This window comes from Hordeum vulgare, unplaced genomic scaffold (assembly GCF_904849725.1).
Source record: "Hordeum vulgare subsp. vulgare unplaced genomic scaffold, MorexV3_pseudomolecules_assembly, whole genome shotgun sequence".
In the NCBI taxonomy this organism is placed as follows: domain Eukaryota; kingdom Viridiplantae; phylum Streptophyta; class Magnoliopsida; order Poales; family Poaceae; genus Hordeum; species Hordeum vulgare.
In genome coordinates this window covers 96458-119048 of record NW_025422483.1, presented here as the reverse complement: position 1 = coordinate 119048, position 22591 = coordinate 96458, and the positions used below count along the sequence as shown (strand labels likewise).

The 22591-nt window shown below is 43.5% G+C and overlaps 1 pseudogene; it reads left to right on the top strand.

The window, feature by feature from the left end:
* Positions 1-11066: 11066 nt before the first annotated feature.
* LOC123415177 lies at positions 11067-13276 on the top strand (annotated as a pseudogene).
* Positions 13277-22591: the final 9315 nt, after the last annotated feature.

The following is a 22591-nucleotide window of genomic DNA, read 5'->3' as shown; positions in this document are numbered from 1 at the left end:
TGGATCTTGTTTATTGCGAGACGGTTACTCTTTTAAGTCTGAGAATAATGGTTGTTCTATTTCTATGAGTAACATATTTTATGGTCATGCACCGAATGTGAGAGGATTGTTCATATTGAATCTTGATAACGATACGCATATACATAACATTGAGACCAAAAGAGTTAGAGTAAAAAATGATAGCACCATATTTTTGTGGCACTGCCGCTTGGGTCATATTGGTGTAAAGCGCATGAAGAAACTCCATGCTGATGGACTTTTGGAGTCACTTGACTTTGATTCACTTGACACGTGCGAACCATGCCTCATGTGCAAGATGACTAAGACTCCGTTCTCCGGAACAATGGAGCGTGCAAGTGACTTGTTGGAAATCATACATACCGATGTGTGTGGTCCAATGAGCGTGGAGGCACGCGGCGGATATCGTTATTTTCTCACCTTCACTGACGATTTAAGTAGATATGGTTATGTCTACTTGATGAAGCACAAGTCTGAAACATTTGAAAAGTTCAAGCAATTTCAGAGTGAAGTGGAAAATCATCGTAACAAGAAGATCAAGTTCCTACGGTCTGATCGTGGGGGTGAATATCTGAGTTTCGAGTTTGGTACTCACTTACGACAATGTGGAATTGTTTCGCAGTTAACACCGCCTGGAACACCACAGCGTAATGGTGTGTCCGAACGTCGTAATCGTACTTTGTTAGATATGGTGCGATCTATGATGTCTCTTACTGATTTGCCGTTATCATTTTGGGGTTATGCATTAGAAACAGCTGCATTCACTTTAAATAGGGCACCATCGAAATCCGTTGAGACGACACCATACGAACTGTGGTATGGCAAAAGGCCAAAGTTGTCGTTTCTTAAAGTTTGGGGATGTGATGCTTATGTCAAAAAGCTTCAGCCTGAAAAGCTGGAACCCAAAGCGGAAAAGTGCGTCTTCATAGGTTACCCAAAAGAGACAGTTGGGTACACCTTCTATCTCAAATCCGAGGGCAAAGTGTTTGTTGCTAAGAACGGAACTTTTCTCAAGAAGGAGTTTCTCTCGAGAGAATTGAGTGGGAGGCAGATAGAACTTGACGAGGTTGTCGAACCTCTCATCCCTCTGGATGGTGGCGCAGGGCAAGGGGAAACCTCTGTCGTTGCGACGCCGGTTGAGGAGGAAGTTAATGATGATGATCATGAAACTCCAGTTCAAGTTTCTGTTGAACCACGCAGGTCGACGAGATCACGCGCTGCTCCAGAGTGGTACAGTAATCCCGTCTTATCAATCATGTTGTTAGACAACAATGAACCTGCAAATTGTGAAGAAGCAATGGTGGGCCCAGATTCCAACAAATGGCTAGAAGCCATGAAATCCGAGATAGGATCCATGTATGAGAACAAAGTGTGGACTTTGGAGATACTGCCTGAGGGCCGCAAGGCTATTCAGAACAAATGGATCTTTAAGAAGAAGACGGACGCTGACGGTAATGTGACCGTTTATAAAGCTCGACTTGTGGCAAAGGGTTTTTCACAAGTTCCAGGAGTTGACTACGATGAGACTTTCTCACCCGTAGCGATGCTTAAGTCCGTCAGAATCATGTTAGCAATAGCTGCATTTTTCGATTATGAAATCTGGCAGATGGATGTCAAAACGGCGTTCCTTAACGGTTTCCTTAAGGAAGAGTTGTATATGATGCAACCCGAAGGTTTTGTTGATCCTAAAAATGCTGACAAAGTGTGCAAGCTCCAGCGATCCATTTATGGACTGGTGCAAGCATCTCGGAGTTGGAATAAACGCTTTGATGAGGTGATCAAAGCATTTGGGTTTATACAAATGGTTGGAGAATCTTGTATTTACAAGAAAGTGAGTGGGAGCTCTGTGGCATTTCTAATATTATATGTGGATGACATATTACTGATTGGAAACAATGTAGAGCTTTTGGAGAGCATAAAAGGTTACTTGAATAAAAGTTTCTCTATGAAGGACCTAGGAGAAGCTGCTTACATACTAGGCATTAAGATCTATAGGGATAGATCAAAACGCCTGATAGGGCTTTCACAAAGCACATACCTTGATAAGGTTTTGAAGAGGTTCAAAATGGAACAGTCCAAGAAAGGGTTCTTGCCAGTGTTACAAGGTACGAGATTGAGTAAGACTCAGTGCCCAGCAACTGATGAAGATAGAGAGCATATGCGCTCCGTCCCCTATGCTTCAGCCATAGGCTCTATCATGTATGCAATGCTGTGCACTAGACCGGATGTTAGCCTGGCCATAAGTATGGCAGGTAGGTTCCAGAGTAATCCATGAGTGGATCACTGGACGGCGGTCAAGAATATCCTGAAGTACCTGAAAAGGACTAAGGAGATGTTTCTCGTGTATGGAGGTGACGAAGAGCTCGCCATAAAAGGTTACGTCGATGCAAGCTTTGACACAGATCCGGACGACTCTAAGTCGCAAACCGGATACGTATTTATTCTTAATGGGGGTGCAGTAAGCTGGTGCAGATTCTACATGTGAAGCGGAGTACATGGCTGCCTCGGAGGCGGCTAAGGAGGGTGTCTGGATGAAGCAGTTCATGACGGATCTTGGAGTGGTGCCAAGTGCACTGGATCCAATAACCTTGTTCTGTGACAACACTGGTGCCATTGCTTTAGAAAAGGAACCAAGGTTTCACAAGAAGACCAGACACATCAAACAACGCTTCAACCTCATCTGCGACTACGTCGAGGAGGAGGACGTAAATATATGCAAAGTGCACACGGATCTGAATGTAGCAGACCCGCTGACTAAACCTCTTCCACGGCCAAAACATGATCGACACCAGAACTGTATGGGTGTTAGATTTATTACAATGTAATTCACATGGTGATGTGAGGGCTAGATTATTGACTCTAGTGCAAGTGGGAGACTGTTGGAATTATGCCCTAGAGGCAATAATAAAAGTATAGTTATTATTATAATTCCTGTATCAAGATAATAGTTTATTATCCATGCTATAATTGTATTGAATGAAGACTCATTTACATGTGTGGATACATAGACAAAACACCGTCCCTAGCATGCCTCTAGTTGGCTAGCCAGTTGATCGATGATAGTCAGTGTCTTCTGATTATGAACAAGGTGTTGTTGCTTGATAACTGGATCACGTCATTGGGAGAATCACGTGATGGACTAGACCCAAATTAATAGACATAGCATGTTGATCGTGTCATTTTGTTGCTACTGTTTTCTGCGTGTCAAGTATTTATTCCTATGACCATGAGATCATATAACTCACTGACACCGGAGGAATGCTTTGTGTGTATCAAACGTCGCAACGTAACTGGGTGACTATAAAGATGCTCTACAGGTATCTCCGAAGGTGTTAGTTGGGTTAGTATGGATCAAGACTGGGATTTGTCACTCCGTATGACGGAGAGGTATCTCGGGGCCCACTCGGTAATACAACATCACACACAAGCCTTGCAAGCAATGTAACTTAGCGTAAGTTGCGGGATCTTGTATTACGGAACGAGTAAAGAGACTTGCCGGTAAACGAGATTGAAATAGGTATGCGGATACTGACGATCGAATCTCGGGCAAGTAACATACCGAAGGACAAAGGGAATGACATACGGGATTATACGAATCCTTGGCACTGAGGTTCAAACGATAAGATCTTCGTAGAATATGTAGGATCCAATATGGGCATCCAGGTCCCGCTATTGGATATTGACCGAGGAGTCTCTCGGGTCATGTCTACATAGTTCTCGAACCCGCAGGGTCTGCACACTTAAGGTTCGACGTTGTTTTATGCGTATTTGAGTTATATGGTTGGTTACCGAATGTTGTTCGGAGTCCCGGATGAGATCACGGACGTCACGAGGGTTTCCGGAATGGTCCGGAAACGAAGATTGATATATAGGGTGACCTCATTTGATTACCGGAAGGTTTTCGGAGTTACCGGGAATGTACCGGGAATGACGAATGGGTTCCGGGAGTTCACCGGGGGGGCAACCCACCCCGGGGAAGCCCATAGGCTTTGGGGAGACACACCAGCCCTTAGTGGGCTGGTGGGACAGCCCCAAAGGGGCCTATGCGCCAAGAGAAAGAAAATCAAAGGAAAAGAAAAAAAACGGAGGGAAGAAGTGGGAAGGGAGGGGGACTCCTCCCACCAAACCAAGTCCAACTCGGTTTGGGGGGGGGGGAGTCCTCCCCCCCTTGGCTCGGCCGACCCCTTGGGAGTCCCTTGGACCCCAAGGCAAGGTCCCCCTCCCTCCTCCTATATATATGGGGCTTTTAGGGCAGATTTGAGACGACTTTCTCACGGCTGCCCGACCGCATACCTCCATAGTTTTTCCTCTAGATCGCGTTTCTGCGGAGCTCGGGCGGGGCCCTGCTGAGACGAGATCATCACCAACCTCCGGAGCGCCGTCACGCTGCCGGAGAACTCTTCTACCTCTCCGTCTCTCTTGCTGGATCAAGAAGGCCGAGATCATCGTCGAGCTGTACGTGTGCTGAACGCGGAGGTGCCGTCCGTTCGGTACTAGATCGTGGGACTGATCGCGGGATTGTTCGCGGGGCGGATCGAGGGACGTGAGGACGTTCCACTACATCAACCGCGTTCTCTAACGCTTCTGCTGTACGATCTACAAGGGTACGTAGATCACTCATCCCCTCTCGTAGATGGACATCACCATGATAGGTCTTCATGCGCGTAGGAAATTTTTTGTTTCTCATGCGGCGTTCCCCAACAACTTTGTCGAAGGAACCCGTGGATCGAATTTCCGGCAAAGAGGCGGGGGCGGAGTACGCAACTATGGTCGGAATAATTCTGGGCCGATATGGAAGGAAGTCACACAAGAGGACGGGGGGGAAGATGACACCCCGCCAACACAGCAAATAACGACGGAGGACAGGGAAGTAGCGCGAGCCAACAAGGCGGCTCGCAAAAAAGAAAAATTGACATGTTATAGGTGTGGGATACCCGGACACTTCGTAGTGGACTGTACCACGGATTTGTGTGATATCTGTCAAAAGCCTGGGCATATTGATGAGGCATGCCCATTACTTTTAGCTCCAAAGCCTGTCATGAACATATATGGGGTTTGCCATAGCAAACTGATGTTTTTTGAGACACCAGGTTCCACTTCAGTTCTAACTCCACCTCGCCTAGAGAGCTCAAGAACGGGTCTCGTCAAAGTTACGAATGGGGAGTTGACTGCTGAGCAAGTCTCTCAACAGATGAGAAGGCTTGTTTCGGAGGCATGCAATTGGGAACCAATAAGGGTGGAGCAACATACTTACCAAGTTGAGTTTCCTAGACGAGAGGATCTTCAACGTTTACTCACTTTCGGGGTAAGTAAGGTTAGTGGCAGCAAGTGTTTACTTGAATTTGAGGAATGTATTAAACCAGCACCGCAGGGTACTAGGTTGCAGAAGGTTTGGATCCGATTTACAGGTATTCCAGAAATTCTGCTTAATGACTTCCTTATCACATGGAGCCTTGGTTCGTTGATTGGGAAGACTGAGAAAGTAGATATGCCCTTTACACGCAAGAGGGGGATAGCCAGATTGCTTGTGATGGTGCTTGATGTTGACCAGATTCCTGATTTTGCTCCGTGGTCTTATGATGATGTGCATTATGATCTTGAGGTGGAGGTCGAGAAGATGCCACAAAATGAGCCAAATGATGATGATATCCTCATGGCAGATGGGGAGGATAGGGATAAAGATCATGAGGATGCGAATGATCAACATTCCGAGAAGTCAAGAGATAACAATAATCCTCATGCCTCTTCTAAGAAAGAGAAACTACTTATTGGGGGTGCATCTTCGGCATCAAAAGTTCCCATGGAGACATTACGTTTTGGTTCTTTTGATGTCCCAACTACACCATATAAGCTTGGCAGTGAGTTTGCGAAAAAGGCGGCGAATGAGCAAGCCCCTTCTGTTTCAATTCAAAGATCGGTCTCCACATCTAAGCTGGAAGAAGTCACGCATTTGATCACTAAGGAGAATAGAAAAACATCTTCCGCAGTACCGCTGGCTAGGAGGACTGAGCCACTGCATATGCCTGAGCATGATAACACGCAGCAAGCTTGCTGTCAAATTGCTCCGTCATCAACTACTGACAGGGAGGCGCATTCCATTATGAGGGACAGCAAGCAAGAGGCGAGTCGGCCTTCTAATCCTGTTTCTGCCCATATCCTCTCGAATAGTAAGCAGCAAATGACACTTTCGAACTATGATAACATTGTTGAAGGGACAAATTCTGACCAGCACTTTGACTCTATCCTAACAGGGAATACCCACAATGAGATTACTAATGATGATGTGATTTCATTTGGGGGGATCCCGGATCCTTCATCATGTGATAGACGTTTCAGTCAACGTATTCAGGAGAAGCCTGATGCTGATGATATGTCGATAGGTTGTGCCATGCGAGCTGCAAAAATTCGAGATGCTGAAACAACTTCAGGTTTGTCTATTGATCTGACTGCATCTATTTTAAAATTATCTGAATCTGAAATCTTGAATAATGCTAGTGAATTAGGAATCTCTATGGGTACATCTAGTAAAAATATAGCTAAGTCCATCAATGATATTCTTGATCTAGAAGTTGACAGAACCATAGAGTTTATCAAAAATCTAGCAGCGGTTAAACCTATGAATGATTCGGATATGAGTGAATTAGGAGGTGCTGGTCTTCAAACATTATGTGATAACATTTTTCGGATAGACGGGGAAGTAGACGAAGTGGATGATATGGGTTTGGAGGGGTATATGGCCCCTTCAGATGCCGACAAGCATTCACAATCTTTACATACTCATAATGATCTTAAAAGTAATCACGAAATAACTAGGAGGCCTTGGAAAAGGAAGGTGTATCCTGAATCAGTGGTTAGGAGGAGTGCGAGAGTTAAGCAAAAGAAAAAATTCCATGATGAATTATGAAAGGGATTTTTTGGAATAGCAGAGGTCTGGCGGACTTGGCTAAAAAAAGGTTCCTTAGAGAAGCATCGATACAATATAATCTGGATTTCATGGCATTACAAGAGACTGGGAGAGATAATTTCACAACCCAATTCTTAAATAATTTATCAGGAGGGGTTGATTTTGATTGGCATTGTTTACCACCAAGGGGTAGATCCGGTGGGATCTTACTTGGGGTTAAATGCGAAACGCTAGAAGTGATGAGTGTGGTCTATGGTGAGTTCGCCGTCAAATTTCGTGTAAGGTCGAAAGTTGATGGTTTTAAGTGGGCTCTAGTGGCAGTATATGGGGCGGCACAATTGGAGTTCAAACCCGATTTTCTAGCAGATCTAGTGAGAATCTGTGGAGATGAAACATTACCAATTATGGTGGGGGGAGACTTTAATATCATTCGAAGACAGAATGAAAAGAATAATGACAACTTTGACACAAGATGGTCAACGATGTTCAATATGGTTATTGAGAGTTTGAATCTAAGGGAGATTCATCTTTCTGGCAGACAGTACACTTGGGCAAACTCTTTGCCGATACCAACGTATGAAAAGTTGGATCGGGTCCTGACTAGTGTTGACTGGGAGCAAAAATACCCATTAGTTACGGTACAAGCATTACAGAGGGCAATCTCAGATCACGCGCCTCTTCTAGTTGACTCAGGGGAGGCCAATTATAGAGGCAACAAGAATGTATTTTCTTTCGAACTAAGCTGGTTTGAAAGAGAAGGGTTCATGGATTTAATTACAAAGGAATGGGGTACACACTTAGGTGGATCCACCCGTGTCGAAATTTGGCAAAACAAAATTAGAAATTTGCGCCGAGTTCTTAGAGGATGGGCGAAAAACCAAAGTGGTATTTATAAGAAAGAAAAAGAAAGACTAATAAACCTGATTGATGAACTTGACGTTAAGGCTGAGTCAACGCAGCTAAATTCTATTGATAGGAATATCAAAACAGATGCTGAGATTAGATTGCAAAAATTACTGAGAGAAGAGGAGATGAAATGGGCACTAAGAGCTAAGGTGATGAACGTGGTGCATGGGGATGATAATACTAAGTTCTTTCGCATGATTGCAAATGGCAAACATCGAAAGAAGATTATTACTCAGCTAGAGCAAGATGAGGGTACTATTATAGGACATGAAAATTTAAAGGTATATATCTCAGAATACTATAGGAGTCTTTTTGGTGCACCAGAGGAGAATATGATCTATCTGGATGAAACCAATGTTCAGGATATTCCTCAATTAAATGATCAGGAGAATGAGGTTCTATCCGCTAGATTCACAGAGCAAGAGGTGTATGACGCAATAGTACAAATGAAACACAATAAAGCATCGGGACCAGATGGGTTTCCTGCAGAATTTTACAAAAAGTGTTGGCATGTTATTAAGGGAGATCTAATGGCTATGTTTCATGACTTATTCAATGGTCGGTTAGAGCTGTTCCACCTTAACTTTGGAACAATAACGTTGTTGCCAAAAAAGGTGGACGCCATGCGTATCCAACAATTTAGACCTATCTGTTTACTAAATGTTAGTTTTAAGATTTTTACTAAGACAGCCACCAACAGATTAACAAAGATAGCTGATTCAGTTGTTCAACCAACACAGTCAGCGTTCATGCCTGGGCGACACATTTTGGAGGGTGTTGTTGTTCTGCATGAAACGCTTCATGAAATCCACACAAAGAAACTAGACGGAGTTATCTTTAAAGTGGATTTTGAAAAGGCTTATGATAAAGTTAAGTGGTCTTTTCTTCAACAAGCCTTACATATGAAAGGATTTAGTGAAAAGTGGAGACAGCAGGTTGACACTTTTATCCAGAAAGGGAGTGTCGGAGTTAAAGTTAATGATGACATTGCTAATTTTTTTCAAACACATAAGGGGTTAAGACAGGGGGATTCAATGTCCCCAATACTCTTTAATATAGTAGCAGACATGTTGACAATACTTATTGAAAGAGCCAAAGAGAAAGGACAAATAGGTGGTCTCATTCCACATCTGATAGATGAAGGTGTGTCCATTCTACAATATGCGGATGATACAATCATTTTTATGGAACATGATATGGAGAAAGCGAGGAATATGAAATTAATTTTATGTCTTTTTGAACAACTTTCGGGTTAAAAATAAATTTTAACAAAAGCGAACTCTTATGCTTTGGGAAGGCAAGAGAAGAGCAAAACGCTTATCGACAGCTATTTGGTTGTGAGATGGGTTCTCTACCTTTTAGCTATCTTGGGATTCCTATTCATCACAGACGGTTAACAATTAAAGAATGGAAATGTATTGAAGAAAGATTTGAAAAGAAACTAAGTTGCTGGAAGGGCAAGCTTATGTCATACAGAGGTAGATTGGTCTTAATAAACTCTGTTTTAACAAGTCTACCAATGTTTCTCTTGTCTTTTTTCGAGATACCGGTAGGGGTACGGAAAAGACTGGATTTTTATAGATCTCGTTTCTTTTGGCAAAATGATGAGAATAAGAAAAAATACAGATTAGCATGTTGGGATATGATTTGTAGACCCAAAGATCAGGGGGGTTTGGGAATTGAAAATTTAGAAGTAAAGAACAAATGTTTGCTGAGCAAATGGTTATATAGAATTTCCACAGAGACAGAGGGTATGTGGATTTAAATTTTGAGAAATAAGTATCTCACATCAAGAACTCTAGCTCAAGCTACAATTAGACCCAATGACTCACCTTTCTGGAAAGGGTTAATGAGGATAAAGAGTAATTTCTTTCAAAAGGGTGAAATTTGTTGTAGGGGATGGTACATTAACAAGATTTTGGGAAGATACTTGGCTTGGGGATTCACCACTTGCTTTACAATATCCCATGCTCTACAACATTGTGCAACGTAAGCAGGACTATGTGTCCACAGTCTTACAATCGATACCTATAAATATGCACTTCAGACGAGCACTAGTAGGCGCACGTTGGGAGGCATGGATGCATCTAGTAAGAAGGCTTATACAGGTACAACTATCTGATCATTCAGACAGCGTTAGATGGACTTTAACTGTCAATGGGGTTTTTTCAGTTAAATCCATGTACACACATCTGGTTAATTCAGGACCATTAGCTAGATCGTTGCATATTTGGGATATCAAAGTGCCGTTAAAGATTAAAATTTTTATGTGGTTTTTACACAAAGGTGTGGTATTAACCAAAGATAATTTAATTAAGCGTAGTTGGAGAGGTAGATCCAATTGTTGTTATTGTGATCAACATGAAACTATCAGACACTTGTTTTTGGACTGCCCCCTCGCAAAACTACTTTGGCGCACTATCCATATAACTTTTAACGTGATTCCACCTACGTCCATCAATTCAATGTTTACAACGTGGCTCAATGGAGTGGACGTTAAACTATCCAGACTTATTAGAATAGGGATTTGTGCTCTCTTGTGGGCTATATGGAATACCAGAAACGACATAATATTTAATGGTAAGAAATTCAACAATTTTTTGCAGGTCATTTGCCGAGCAACGTCCTGGATCCGTACGTGGTCATCACTCAGTCTTGCGGACAACAGGGAGCTTATGGCTACTGGGTGCAACCGGTGGGAGATGGTCGCACGGGTTATCTTCAACCGGTTTGGATGGTGTGCTAGTAATAGACTGGGTGTATAGGCATCGTGGTCTGCTATTAGTTACGCTGGATGTGCGTTTTTTCTTAAGAGTCTGTTTAGTTTCAGATCCATTTTATTTTCAGCCTTCAGGATTGCTTTGAACTATTTTGTTACTTTGGATGTTTAATAATATGGCTGCATGCATCGATTGATGCAGAGGCTGGGGGATCGTTTCCTCCTTTTCAAAAAAAAAAAAATCTCCAATGAATGATATTTTCTTATTATCCATTTTTTGGTCCCTGTTATTTGTCATTTTCTCAAGGCACTGAATTCCATGTTAATATGACTAGGACAGGATTGGACCAGTACAGGATGCTATAGTAACGCAATTGGATTCTTCTGTTAACCAACAAGAGGTCACCGGTCAAGAACATCACCATCACTTAGATCAGCCAGTAGATGGTATGCATCCAACTTTAGTTGGCAGCTAGTTGGCATGTAATGTCCATTCTTTGGAGTTCTTTTTTTATTTTGGCAGCCACTCACTTATTTGGCCATTCATCTCTACTCGTCTGTGTGTCTGCCATGGCAATGCGCACTGCTCTCAAGATCTTAACTATCTCGTCTGTGCTTGTAGTTCTTGCTGCAGATCAGGTCGAAGGGCGGCATCATTTGCCTGATTGTCCTTCTTTCTCGTGTGGCCCTCTCAGAAATGTGTCATCTCCATTTCGTCAGGCAAGTGATCCACCTGGGTGTGGTTATCCATCTTACGAGCTAATTTGCAGTGGTACGAAGGCTTCAATTCACATCGACGATGCAACATACTATGTATCTTCCATCAACTACAGTAGTTCTTCCTTCTGGGTCGTCGATGCCGACATGGATTTATACAACAGCTGCCCTCTACCTCGGTGGAATCGGCCTCCGTTCAGATACCAGAACCACATGGAAGTCGAATTGGAACCCCTTTCATATAATAAGGCTTGCTTTCTTACATGCTCTCGGGAAGTAAAGGACAATGGTATGTACATGCCTGTTGCTTGCCTTAGCACAAATCATACTTATGTTTATGTCTTAACTGGTTATGGATCTTATTCAATGGAGTATCTCGAGCCTTCTTGTGGTTACTTGGCTAGAATTCCTCGGCCTTGGGACAGTCCAGGGCCGCTAGAAAATGCAAGTCATGCAGATGTTGTGAAATCCATGAGGATTGGATTTGCTGTTCGATTCCCTTTCAGATATGACATTGGCATGAGTAGAACAACCATCAAAGAGTGCCTAATAAGCCAGTTTCGGTGAGTTTTGCCTGTATAAGTGTCTTATCCCAAAACCGTTAAGCCCCTCTTTCATTCCTTCTATGTCTCGTTGGATGGTATTGCAGCGACTTATCGCAGGATTGTAGTGATGGCGTCAAGAGTTGTGTTCGGAAAATTCTTTTGGTCGATGGAGCTTTCTGGGAGTGCTCACTGTATGCAACTGGATATGATGATTATCCCTCAGAAATCATAGCATTAGTCTTCTTCTCTATGAAGTGGCTAGCTGGTAATTCCGAATGTTCTGATCTTAATTGCAGTTTCTTCATCATCACATCTACGCATGTGTGTACCCACCCACTAAAACTATATAAACTTGTTTATGCAGTGTTATGCAGGTTTGTGTTGGCACCACTGGCTGTGTTGATCTTCCTTGCGCACAAGTATTGGAAAACGAGGATCACAATTGATGCTGTCGAGAAGTTCCTCCGAATGCAACAAATGCTAGGTCCAATGAGGTATGCCTACACTGACATCACAGCAATCACAAGCCATTTCAGAGATAAGCTGGGTCAGGGAGGCTACGGGTCTGTGTTCAAGGGTGTGCTATTGCCAGGCAATGTTCATGTTGCTGTCAAGATGCTAGAGGGCAATCCTAACTGCAATGGAGAAGATTTCATCAATGAAGTCTCCACCATTGGTAGGATCCATCACGTTAACGTGGTGCGCCTCATGGGATTCTGCTCAGAGGAAATGAGGAGAGCACTGGTTTACGAGTACATGCCTCAAGGTTCTCTAGACAAGTACATCTTCTCATCCGGGAAGAGTTTTTCCTGGGACAAGCTCGCCAAGATAGCTTTGGGCATTGCAAGGGGGATCGACTACCTTCATCAGGGTTGTGACATGCAGATTCTGCACTTTGACATCAAGCCACACAACATCCTTCTCGACAACAATTTTGTCCCCAAAGTTGCTGATTTTGGTCTTGCGAAACTATACCCAAGGGACAACAGCTTTGTGCCATGGAGAGCCCTACGGGGAACAATTGGGTACATAGCTCCTAAGATGATATCTCGTAGCTTCGGCGCCATATCGAGCAAGTCTGATGTTTACAGCTTTGGGATGCTGCTGCTAGAGATGGCCGGAGGAAGAAGGAATGCTGATCCAAATGCGGCAAACACGAGCCAAGCGTACTATCCGTCGTGGGTGTATGACCGGCTAACTCAACAAGATCATGTGGGTGAGATATTTGCTCATGTTTATACTGAGATGCATGAGTTGGAGAGGAAGTTGTGCATTGTTGGACTATGGTGCATTCAAATGAGGTGTCAAGACCGACCGACAATGAATGATGTCATAGAGATGCTGGAAGGTGGCATCCATAGCTTGCAAATGCCTTCGAGGCCATTCTTCTGTGATGAAGGGCACATCCATGCCGAGGATACTTACCATTTGTCGTCCGAGCTGACTGAAATCTCCGAGGACATGAGTGCTTAGCTCATAAAAATATTGAAATGATGGTTGTATAGTTGTATCGAGTATGTAATTATAGGTGGAAACATGTAATAGCTAGCAGAGCAGCAGAACCTTTGTGCTGCTTTGTGTTTTCTTTTATTGCCCAAACCTTTGTGCTGGGACTCCAGTTTTCCTTGGATGTATTTCATGATGAAGCTGGTTGGTGTCGCCTAAAAAGTCCTCAAGCTAAGTGCTATTTTTGTATCAACGTATATTTTGATATTTCTTTTACCGAATACACGCTTGTCTAAATCCGATAGAATTGTCAGTTACAAGTTGGGAAGATATGGAGAGCCTCAAGTGCCGGATCTTTTAAGCAACGAGTTATTTGCGTAATAAAACTGAGACTATGTAATTTTCTAATCCTCCTTTTTAACTTTAAAGTGTTAGAGTATATATAATATAGTCATGTACCCTTTTGTATTTATCCCATTGTATAAGGGGTTCTCTGCATATAGTCCACATCTGTACATGTATATATATCGACCTATGGCCTCATGGGAATACAAGTTGCATATTCCTAACATGGTATTAGAGTTAGGTCAATTTTTTGCACGCTGCAACTCGTGCGATTGATCCGTCTCCTCACCCCGATCGAAGCCCGTTCTCGATCTCCTCCTCCTGCCCCGTTTCGCTCGCAACCTCTCCTCTCCCGCTCGAAGCTGCTCGTCCTGTCCGATTTGCTCGTCGGCCTGCTGCGTCCCGCCCGATCTGCTCGACCTGCGTCCCGCCCGATCTACTCGACCCGCTCCCGATCTGCTCGACCCGCTCAGCCTCCAGATCGAGCCACTCGGGATCCAGCGTCCCTGCTCGTCCCAATCTGCTCGACCCGCTCCCGATCTGCTCGACCCGCTCAGCCTCCAGATCGAGCCACTCGGGATCCAGCGTCCCTGCTCGTCCCAATCTGCTCGACCCGCTCAGCCTCCAGATTGAGCCACTCGGGATCCAGCGTCCCTGCTCGTCCCAATCTGCTCGACCCGCTCAGTCTCCAGATCGAGCCACTCGGGATCAAGCGTCCCTGCTCGTCCCAATCTGCTCGACCCGCTCAGCCTCCAGATCGAGCCACTCGGGATCCAGCGTCCCTGCTCGTCCCAATCTGCTCGACCCGCTCAGCCTCCAGATCGAGCCACTCGGGATCCAGCGTCCCTGCTCGTCCCAATCTGCTCGACCCGCTCAGCCTCCAGATCAAGCCACTCGGGATCCAGCGTCCCTGCTCGTCCCAATCTGCTCGACCCGCTCAGCCTCCAAATCGAGCCACTCGGGATCCAGCGTCCCTACTCGTCCCAATCTGCTCGACCCGCTCAGCCTCCAGATCGAGCCACTCGGGATCCAACGTCCCTGCTCGTCCCGATCTGCTTGACCCGCTCAGCCTCCAGATCGAGCCACTCGGCCCGTCGTGTTCTTGCTATTACGGGTGTGACTGAAGATTCATCACCATCACCAGTAAATGGCTGCGAGGGATTGAAAATGAGACGAACCCTTTCACTCATATCAACCACTAGAAAGTAAGTGGACAAAGCAGCAGCAGCTACCTCCTCAGTTTAAGCTCCATTATCTTCATTATTTTCAGCCATGTAATAAACGTTGGAACAACGTATAAACTGGAAACAACTCATTGAGTTGGGGCAGTGATGATATACTAATTGAGCCCCTCTTTCATTCCTTTATAAGTGTATATCCCAAAACCGTTGAGCCCCTCTTTCATTCCTTTTATGTCTCTCTGGACTGTAGTGAAGGCATCAAGGGTTGTGTTCGGAAAATTCTTTTGGTCGATGGAGATTTCTGGTACCGCTCACTGCAGGCAACTGGATTTGGTGCTGCTGCTGCATCAATCATACCATTCTTATTCTGGTTTGTCAAGTGGGTTGCTGGTAATTCTGAATGTTCTGCTCTTAATTCTTCGATCCTAACTAACTAGTCTTTGACAGAATTGTACACATCTTTTTTTAGAAAAGGAGGTTAAGGCCTCCGGCCTCTGCATCAATCCATGCATACGGACACATTTATTAGTTACTTAACAAAGATCTGACAATAATATACATCAAGCCATCCGAAGCCATCACTCGCACCTACAAATTGGATAATATGGAGTGCTTTCACTCCTTATATCTAAAACTAGTGTTGTTGCTGATCCATCTACATAACGTATCGGAACATACAACCAGTGCAGCAAATCTAAAGCGTACATCATATGCACACGTTTTAGAAGTCGTCATCATTATCGAACCGTTGACCCATCCTCAGGAAAGAGATCTGCATCCTCTTTGCCAGTCCGACCATCCGCCGACGTCGCCACGACGCCCAACGACACCACCTCCCAGCACGTAAACTGTTGAGCACGTCGCGGTCGCCATCAATACACCGCAACACCTACTGCTGAGTACCACGAGCTGATACAGCTTGAAGCTTTTGAAAGATCTGTCGTGCGCAGCACCTATCAAACATGCATGGCACAACGTAGCACCTGTCGGCTAGACATGACTTGACATCTCCGCCGAAGCTCCATACAAGACGAAGCCGCACCACCTCCTGCCTCCGTCCTCCAGTGCTGCTCCACAAACGATGCTCACAAGAGAGAAACGACATCACAGTGTCGCCATCGTCCAATCTGGAAGACCGGATCCTAGGGTTTCCCCCGGAGAAACACGAGTGGATTGACAGTAGTTACTCGACGATGCCTTCATGAAGAAGTTAACGGCGCAGAACACCGCCATCGTCCGTCGTCGGCTTGGTTTTCACCGGCAACTATATATGTCTCCGCGACTCGCAGCCGGGACTGTATGACAGATCTGGATATCCGATCACCCAGCCTCAGCCCGACCACCTTCGAAAAAGAAGATGACCACCACCGCCGAGGCCCGCCTCCATGCCGAGAGGGGCCATCAGACTCCACCGTCTTTAGTATCCGTGCCCAACGCACAACAACCAACGGCACATCACGAGCACCCCGAGGATGCCTCCCCGACCCGCCTCGCCGTGAATCCATGGCCGAGCACAGGCAACCGGACCAAACCGACGAGCAGCCCCAAGGGGATCCCGCCCGACTCCGCCAGCCCAGGTGCCACCGTCCCCCGCTTGGTCCAGACCCGGCAGGTCGGTGGCCGACCACCATAGCCATCACCATCACGCATCTCTCATCCAGCCCTCCACTCCCGCCACCATGACAACCCAGCGCCGATGTGCCCCGCATCACGCCGCGTTCCGGCCAGGATAGATCGCCCCACGACAATCCCGCCTCGTGAAAAGGACAGAACGCCCAGTCGCCGCCCATGCCGGGCGGGCTTCGCCCGTCGGCACGTCCTGGCGGCGGCGAGGGGAGGGAAGAGGGATGAGGGTCGCGGTCTGGCGTCTGCTAGGGTTTCCTCCCCTGCCGACCATGGAAACGCCAGAGAAGGAGGGGGCCCATGCGAAATGTTTTCCGCTTGCCGTGAATGAAGCAACGGATGGGGAGGCAGAATTGTACACATCTAACTAGATGAAACTTGCAATAAACGCATGAGCTTGACATGGTAAAGCACCATTTGCAGAGGTTTGAATGATGACGAGACTTGTTGACTTGTTGTGATAACAGCAAAAATGTAGTCCAGTCTCAACACCACAAATAATCAATATTTTAAATAGCCGGGCTATAGCGGGAGCTCTACCGCTAAAGCTATGCATTTTTAATGCTAAATTGAAAATGAGGCTAATAGCCTGCTATTTTTTGCTATAGAGCTAAATTTGGAGTCATTTAGCCCGTTAAACCGTTGTACAAAACCATACTTCTGCATTATCTTTTGTTCTTGTTTATGATACTAGTACAAATGCCCGTGCGTTGCAACGGATTATAAATTTAATTAAGGTTGGCCCTTGTATTTTTTATAATTAATTAAATTCTATGACTAACATTTTCATTTGCAATTTTGTTTTGTTAATTAATGATAGCATATGGATTAGAACATTTTTTTATCTTCCTGATATATGTGTTTGCATTTGTAATCTAAGTGAGTCTTAATTTGATTGCAAACATATTAGGCAGCTACATCGAAAACAACCAATTTGTACATGCATACCAAATGTTCTAGGTTGTGTATCAATATCGATATTCTTAAAAAAATAAATAGCAAAACAGTTTTTATATATGAAAAATCAAAGCTCAGCCATTCGTTTACGTAAAGCTTGTATAAACAACATTGTATATTTTTTATACATTAGAAACATTTTTTTGCGTATGACATCACAAACATTATTGAGTTTTGATGTCTAATTTTTTTAATACGCATTTTACATATTTTGTATGCATCATGAATATTTTTTATATACATGTTTTACATTATTCAAATACACGATTAACATTTTTGAAAAGTTCTATTTTTTATATCTACTTTGTTCCATACACATTATATATTTTGTATATGTTTTCTTATACACCGGAAATATTTTCCTATGCACATTTAAAGTCTTTTAAATACATGATCAATATTTTTCAAAATAAAAGAAAAAATATTATTTATTGTCCATACGCATTTACACTTTTTTATCTACAAATTTGACATTTCTTTAATCCATGATAAACATGTGTGCAAAGTTTATCGAAATAAAGGCAAAAGAGAAAAACAAAAATTAAAAAAGTGCGAAATAGAAGAACAAAAAGGGTTATACATTTTTTTTATTGTCCATACGCATTGTATATTTTTTTTCTGGATATGTGGAAACTTTTTTATCTACAAATTTGACAGTTTTTTAATCTATGATTAATATGTGTGCAAATTTTATCGAAATAAAGGTAAAAGAGAAAAAAAAGGAAAAGTGCGAAATAGAAGAATAAAGGCTTAGTACGCCACAGCCGGAATCGAACATGGGTCTCCTGGGTAGCACAGCGCGCACCGAACCAGTTGGCCTAGGCTGCTCTTGTGCTAAAATATGGAACGACGTGCTTTAGAAAAAGATAGCCGAATCAAAGTTCAAAACGGAATCGTTTTTGACACTTACGGGTGGCATTGGTGGGTAATTTTGACGAACTTTAGGGGCAAATTTAATGACGCACCACAGAAGCAATGGGAACTTTATTAGTAGGTATAGATATATCACTAGTAGAAAAATGGTCTTTAGCCCCGGTTCGTTTACTTCTGCATTATCTTTTGTTCTTGTTTATGATATATATCACTAGTAGAAAAAGGTAGATTTTAAAAAAAAAAATATTTTTTGATTTATTTTATGTTTTATTTCAATTTTCAAATCTTTGAATTAATTGATAATTTAATCTGTAATCACCCATCCTCACTGCTTTAGCATGGATCACTCATTCCAAATCGTCTAACTTCCCGGTCGGTCACCCATTCTCTCACTGCTTCAGCCCGAGAACACTTAACTTTCTGGTTCTATCACCCCTAGTTGCCAAGTCTGCACTTGTTGTTTTTCTGACAATAGTAAACTATCAATCCTAAACAACCTCGGTCTTGATGTCATGTCACATGATTTATTTTTTTGAATTATAAACAGTTATTAAAATAAACCTAATAAGTAACAATAATAGTGAATTTCAATGAAAACAACCTAATATTTTTAAATAAAATTATTTTTTTTCTTATTTTTTTCAATTTTTTTATTTTTTTGAAATAACTTTTTTTCCATTTGGAATTTTGAGCATCTGAGAAAACTTCACCGGGCAAGCCCGGTGAAATCGAGTCCCAATTTTTCTCTAGTTTTTTTTATATATTAAACTTTTTTTGACGACGTATGCAAAAGTTATGACCGTTTTACATTTTTTCTTTTTTTGTGCAAAAACTATCAAAATTCATATATCAAAATGCATCATCACTACAAGAATCGGGCATTTTGCCGTCAGGATGCTACAAACGGCAAAGAGAGAATTACAGACGGCAAATTTTTTGCCGTCAGCCCATGACGACAAACAATGTCGTTAGCCCATGTGTCCGCAAAACGTATCTTTGCCGTCAGCGCCCGGTAGAGCAGACGGCAAAATGTTTGCCGTCAGTGAAATTATGTTGCCGTCAGCGCCCGGTAGAGCAGACGGCAAAATGTTTGCCGTCAGTAAAATTATGTTGCCGTCAGCTTGTCTGGTAGACGGCAAAAAAATGGTCGGAAGACGGAACGGCCTAGCTAACGGACGACGTTAGCAATTTTACCGTCTTCCTCACCCGTACATGACAGCAAAATATGGCATTTTTTGCGGTCTGCCTAACCTGTACATGACGACAAAATATGTCAAATTGTTTCTTCAAAATGACAAATCCAATATCACCTACAAGCCTATATATATATAGGAAAAATACATCCTATCACCCAGGGGTAGTTACACCACATGTTCAATATACTACCATGCGGGAGTATATATACTAATTTATCATTTTAATTATGTTCATATACTATATACAAGATTTTTCAAAGTGAGTTACATGAAAAAATTACAAGTTGACCCATAGTTTTTATTATATTTGTGAAATACATATATATTTGTATGTAAAAAGGAGCATACACAAAATATGATACATACTATCAAAAAAACAATATATATACTACCTAAACATGATTATATACTACATACTACGCATACATACTCTCCAATTTGATACATACTCCATACAACATACAAAACGCAAGTGGTGGTAACTACCACCGGTGGTAGATGAAATTTGTCATATATATATATATATATATATATACCGATTATATAATAGTCCAAATGCAAAGGCGACCAGAAACGAACGGACAATGAACCCTACAATATCCGTCAAACTAGTTGTTCAATAATCAACAATGAACGAATGGATTTCATCGTATACATCACCAGATCCAAAACGAAACAAGTCTATTTCACAAGTTGAACGGATTACAAACGAGCAGTTTACACTGCACTACACTACACTACAGGAGTTGGATATGAGTGACACGCCTCTTTGTGCCTGTGCTCGCGAAAGCAGCAGCAACCAGCAGTCGCGCCCCTTATCCTTCCTTTCTCCATCGATAGCAGCACAACGAGGCCACCATGGACGCCCGTGGAGCTCAAGTTATCCACCGCCGTGTCGGAGGTCGCCACCCTCGTCCGGGCGTTGGATCTGGTCGCGAAGCCCCGGATCCATTGGACCTTGCCCACTCTGTCAACCCATGTCCGCCGCCTGCAGAGGAGAGCAACCGAGGTGGAGTCCTGCAGATCGAGAGAAGGGAGATAGTGAGGAAGAGGAGACCAAAGGAGCCGGATGCCGGCGGCGCGTCGAGGCGGGCAATGTGACGAGCAGGACGGATGTGGGAGGCGCTAGGCGGCCCGCATGCCATCGCCCCCAGCCATGTCTCCCTGTGTACGCCAGTCACCAGCCCGCGCACCAGCAACCGACCTGTCAGCGCCGGCCTCCCGCACCATCCGTCGGCCTCGCTTGCCGCCGCCAGGGTGGTGGGCGCGAGGGGTGGGGGCGCCGCCGCTGGCGACCTAATCGGGAGCGTGGGTGGTGGTGCGTCGGAGGTAGGGGTGGGTGGTCGGGCACCGGAGGGAGGGGGCGGTGGGCGTTGGAGGTACGGGTGGTGGGTGGTCTGCGCGGGGGTGGCGGCGGCGAGAGTCCAGGTCGCCGGAGACGTGAGGTGGAGAGAGCTTGGTGGGGTGGGGGGAAAGAGATCGATCCAGATCCACATCATTCGTGGGTGAGGGAAGACGTGAGGTGGGGTGGGCCGGTGGGGTGGTTGATGGAGACGTGAGGTGGGGTGGGGATGTGCGTGGGTGGGTTGGTGGGGTGGGGATCCACATGGTGGTGTTGTGGGAATGTGTGTGCGGTATGGATGATGCCATGTCATCGATCCACGAGAGGAATCCGCGTGGTGTGCTTCTTCTTTGCCGTCATCTGTTTCTATTACAGACGGCAAATTTGCCTTTGCCGTCATCTGTTTCTATTACAGACGGCAAAATTTGTCTTTGCCGTCATCTGTTTTTATCACAGACGGCAAAATATGTCTTTGCCGTCATCTGTTTCTATTACAGACGGCAAAATATTCCTTTGCAGTCAGCAATTTTTACTATGGACAGCAAAATATGTCTTTGCCATCAGTCATTCTTTGCCGTAAACAATTTTTTATTATAGACGACAAAAATGGTCTTTGCTGTCATCCACGACAAAAAGCTGACGGCAAAGATCTTCAAAGACGGCAAATTACTTGATTTCCGTAGTGCATTCAAAGCCACCTCATAAATTTTGAACCCTTTCTCACCTCATTTTCTATTTCCATGCATTTAATGATTTTTTTGAGCTAAACGACTCTAAATTGAAAAATGCTACAAATGAACTCTGAAAAGGCTGAAACTTGTTATGGTATCATCATTTCATCCACATGCCATGTGCTACAAAGTTGAGTGGGTTACGACAAAAACTGAATGCACTTCCCGTACAAACTGAATCATCTCCTTCGAAGTATAAATGTTTCAGACAAAAACGCATCTGTTACAAAGGCATTTTTAAAAATTATTTCAACTCTAGACTTTTTGTGCATTCAATATGCACCATACTACAACATGTTAAAATCTACAGAAAGAACTAACTAAAAATAATAAAAAAACAACAATTAAATGACTAAAACAACTATATAAGCAAAAAATATTGTTTTAACTAAAATTCTAATTTAAATTATTCTAAAAATAACCAAATAAATCTTACTGTGACAACAATCTAACACATGAGTGGGAGCAAAAAGAATTAAATTAAAAACTATTTGTAAACTCAAGTTATTTAAAAACTGGGTTTGAAGCAAATTTGAACAAATTCAAATTTAAACCATTAAAATTTGAAAACAAATGACACAAACAGAAACTAGACAAAATTTTAAATCTAATGCAAAAAAGAATCAATCAAAAACATGAAATATCCTAAAAGATATAAGCAATTTAAAACAGAAACTACAAACAAAAATTTAAAAACAGAAAAAAATAATCTAAACCCCTTTAGTCCCGGTTCGTGTCACGAATCGGGACTAAAGGTATATCCTTTAGTCCCGGTTTAAGACACGAACCGGGGCTAAAGCCTCCAAACCCTTTAATCCCGGTTCGAGACACGAACCGGGACTAATGCCCGACTGACGCCTTTGCCGCTCGAACTGGAACTAATGCTAACATTAGTCCCGGTTCGTAATGGAATCGAGACTAATGTGTTTTTCGAGCTGGACGAAAGCCCTTATTTCTACTAATGTATGATGCATTGATGTGAAGTTTGGTTCTTGAATTAAGGTGCCTCTTGGTACTCGCATTTTGATGTGCGAACTATATGTAAAGTATATGCAATATATCATATATGATGCTTCATTGTATATTTA